Source organism: Patagioenas fasciata, chromosome Z, assembly GCF_037038585.1.
Source record: "Patagioenas fasciata isolate bPatFas1 chromosome Z, bPatFas1.hap1, whole genome shotgun sequence".
In the NCBI taxonomy this organism is placed as follows: Eukaryota; Metazoa; Chordata; class Aves; order Columbiformes; family Columbidae; genus Patagioenas; species Patagioenas fasciata.
Window position 1 is genome coordinate 51,183 of NC_092560.1, and position 4,475 is coordinate 55,657.

Genomic DNA, 4,475 nt, shown 5'->3' on the forward strand with positions numbered 1-4,475 from the left:
CTTCCTAGCCTGGTAGGACCCTTGGTTTTTCATGTAGGTGGCGATGAGGTTGTGACTTGTAATCCAAAGGCAATAGAAAGATACATCAGGACCTAGGGACAGCTGGTGAGAGAATCAGGTGCACAGGTTTTCTCCTCTCTTCTACCAGTCATGGGCAGTACAGCAGGATGACCATGAGCCAGCACTGTGCTCTTGTGGCCAAGAAGGCCAATGGCATCCTGGGGTGTATTAGAAGTGGGGTGGTCAATAGGTCCAGAGAGGTTCTCCTTCCCCTCTACTCTGCTCTGGTGAGACTGCACCTGGAATATTGCGTCCAGTTCTGAGCCTGTCAGTTCAAGAAGAACAGGGAACTGCTGGAGAGAGTCCAGTGCAAGGCAACAAAGATGGAGTGGAGCATCTCCCTTATGAGGAAAGGCTGAGGGAGCTGGGTCTCTTTAGTTTGGAGAAGAGGAGGCTGAGGGGTGACCTCATTAATATCTACAAATATATGAAGAGTCAGTGTCAGGAGGATGGAGCCAGGCTCTTCTCGGTGACAACCAACTGTAGGACAAGGGGTAATGGGTTCAAACTGGAACACAAGAGGTTCCACTTAAATTTGAGAAGAAACTTCTTCTCAGTGAGGGTGATAGAACACTGGAGCAGGTTGCCCAGGGGGATTGTGGAGTCTCCTGCTCTGGAGACATTTAAAACCTGCCTGGACACATTCCTGTGTAGCCTCGTCTAAGTGTTCCTGCTCCAGCAGGGGCATTGGACTAGATGATCTTTTGAGGTCCCTTCCAAATCCGAACATTCTGTGATTAGAAGAAACAGATGGGTGCACTCCATTAACACATGGCTCCATGCTTGGTGTCACTACCACAATTTCGGCTTTTTTGATAATGGGATTGTCTGCACGACACTGGATTTACTGGCATCAGATTGAGTTCACCTTACACATAAGGGGAAGAAGGCCTTTGCACACAAGCTATCAGGACTTAGTGACAGTACTTTAACCTAGATATGATGGAGGAGGAGGATGTAATGGGACTTGTGACATGCTGTGTGCACATCCGCAGGCACATCGCAAGAAGAGCCAGAGGCCACGGATGCATTTGCAAAGAGCAAGTTTTATTTTAGTTACCTCTCTGCTGGGGGATCTCCGAAGCCACACCTAAGCTCCCAGGCAGAGGTGACACAAACGGGGACGCAGGCGCTGGTCAGTTCAGCCCTGCTGGAAGATCGCTGGGCCTGCTGAGCTCGCCTGTATTTCAAGGCTTCAGGCAGGCGCAGCCTCCCCCTCTTTCTCACAACAAAGCAGGAATCTCAGACACAGTGATAAGGTGCCCAGAGTTTCTCCCAGGCCTGTGTTATCTAACACAGAGCTTCTACTCATCAAGCACACAAGGTCAGTAAGACAATTAGTGTGATGTGTGTGCTTTTTCTACAGACAGGTGCAAGTCACTTGAGCGTATTTACATTTAACTAACCTCCTCGCCAAATCTTCCGCTATATCCCCATACATTCCACCCCCTCGCTCACGTGACTTGCTTCTGCTGGGGCCAACAAAGCCAGAGTTGTTCATTTGGGCTTGTGAGGTGTAGCACAGAGCAATTTACAGGGGCACACCATAAACACATACAGAAAAAGGAAAAAGCATATTTCTACAATAATCAGGTGTCCCATTCATCTTGTCAGGGAATTAAACGAGTCATTCAGCCAGGCATTAGTTCCAGAGATGCAAGATGTTGTCTTCCATGCTGGCTAGTTCATCATCTGTGTTGAAGGAACACATGACTTCAAAATCAAAGCAGCATTTGCAGCTACCTACTCAGAGAAACAACAGTAAGAAAGATTAGTGTTAAAATCCCTTAGCATAGCACAATTCTGTAACACAGCTATGGGGGTTGTCACCTTCCAGTAATACATACGCTGCTGCTCCAGCTCCTTCAGCTGGTATCACTGGGTTTAACAACCTGTTGTGGGCTAATTGCTTACACAGACTGGAAAGTCGTGGCCTGCACTTTTTCAGATTGGAGTTCAGCTGGATGTTGAGTCTGTGACACCAATAACATTGTTCCAGTGCTGTCTTCTCTAGATAAAACACAGGTGTTCACTGAAGATACCTGAAATACAAGAACTCGAGAATCTGATATTAGTAAAGGATGTAACATAAGAGGAGAAGTCAGGGTACAAAACCATACAGCATTCTCTGGAGTCATATAAATTTTTACATCTCGATCAATAGGCTGCAGTCCCACTTCACAATCCATTGGTGTGAATAATTTCATTTCCCCTGTAGTTAGTGGTGACACTATATCCACAGAAGTGTATACATATTGCCACCCCCTAGATGGGGATACGGGGCCGATATAATCAACCTGACAGGTATTTGAGGCCCACTGACCCCGTTTTACCTTTCCCTGTGCTCTTAAATGTAGCTGTGTACAAGCAGCCCAATGATGTGAGCATGTTTTACAAGTATATAACAGCAAATGTCCCATGTGTGTGCAGCATAAGCTGATCCATGTCCACAAGCTATATGCACATTTAGAGCTTGAGCATGCAGCTCAGCAGAGGTCATATTATCTGCTTTCTTACTGTTTTGAGACTCAAATGAATCAACTTTATTGTGCTCTGCTGTTAACTCTTCACAAGGGGAATCCTCCTCCACAGAAGATGTAGGGATGGAAATTCTCCAAGGCCCTAAAAATCTTAAAAAGGCATGTAATTGTTTTATTGCAGCTGGTACAGAAAACTGCTGGACTGTGTGCTGTACTTTAACTGGTGTTTCTCTAAGCTGCCTATGCCAAACTATTTCTAAAAATAGTACAGTAGCACAAGGGCCCTGTATTTTCATCAGAGTAATTGCCCAGCCTTGGTCCTGCAAATGCACCTTTAAAAATTCAGCAGCTGCTTCAGTTTCTTGTTGTGACACTGCCATGATCAACAGATTATCAATATCATGGCAATCAGTAACAGTACCCGACCATAGTGCTATATCAGCTACTATGATTTGGTGGCAAACGGAGGGACTGTGTTTGTATCTCTGAGACAATACTTGGCAAGTATATTGGTTTTGTTGCCAGGTAAAGGCAAACTGGTCTTGCACTGAGGTGGCAGTTGGGGTGGAGGGTGGGTGCAGTGTTGGCGGGGGGGCTAGGGCTGGTTGGCTTTTCTGCATAAGCATTAACTTTTGCAAGCAGCAAAAAATTTGTGATGGCATGATCCCGCTTATTTCTGATTGTGGGATACCAGCTTGTACTAAATCATTCCACATTAGTGTTCTCATCACCTGTGCTGTAACTCTTCTCAGTTTTGCCAGATTTCCATTATCCACCACCCAAACAGAGGGTCCTGAAATTACAGCCCCAATTCCGCTCAAGGCATTTGTTGGAGTGCCTGCATTACCTATAGCACTTGTCACTGCTACCCTGTCCGAATCGGATCCCATAATCAATGCATACACCACCCCGATCTGCTGCACTAAATCAATACTTTCCTCCAATGTGCACCAATTTCCACGGGACAACACAGATTCAACAGGTTCAGCATATGCTGTTAAAACTACTGCACACAATCATTGATACAGCACAGGTGCAATATCTTGCCTGTTCGGACCTCTGACAGTTTGCAGCTGAGCATATTGTTGTTGTATCTGATCATCATAGGCTATAGGGCTTAAGAAAACTTTTTCATCTGCTAATAAATGGATAGACACAGCTTCACTATCCCAAGCTGGCAAAATCTGTGCCAGAATTCCTTCCCCACTCGATTGCTGAGAGATCTCTGAAAATGCTGTTAACTCCTTCGGAGAGTGAGTATGTGCTATCTGCCCCCCCTCATCTGCTTGTTCCTGCTGCAGCACCATTTGTATGGGGGGTTGTGCTCCCACCACTTCCCTGCCATTTAAGTCAGGGTCAAATTCAGACTCAATATTGGAGTTTGAGGATTCACTCCAAATATTTCCATCCCATTCCTTGGGATTCCAAGAGTGTTTTGTGGTAAGAGTACAAACCTGAGAACACAAAAACTCACTTTTGGCATGTTTTTCCTTTTGTTCCTTAGCAATACATGCTAGCAACCGGTCTACATTATCTTGCAGCTCATAGCACCGCTCTGCTTGAACAGTGATTACTTCTTGCGCGATCGCCTTTGCATCCTGTAAAATCTCAACCTCCTTTTCCAATTCTCTTATTTTACTCTTCAACGCAACAACATCACGATCAAGAGCATTAAGACCGGTAACAAATAACCATCCCAATCTTCCCGCTAATTTGCGAGAAGAAGTTGATGCTGCTCTCCATGGAAGCTTAAGCATAGCTGCTTGAATTACCTGGGGGGTAATCACCGCCCCATCATCAAACCGAGGCCATGACTCTGGTGGAGCGAATTCAGACAGGAGAGCAGCCACGGGAGCCCAGCGCTCCGTACTGGGCCATCCCGGAATATGGGGAGTCACCCTCGAGGCCTCCCCTGTCCCCGTTTTTTTGCAAACC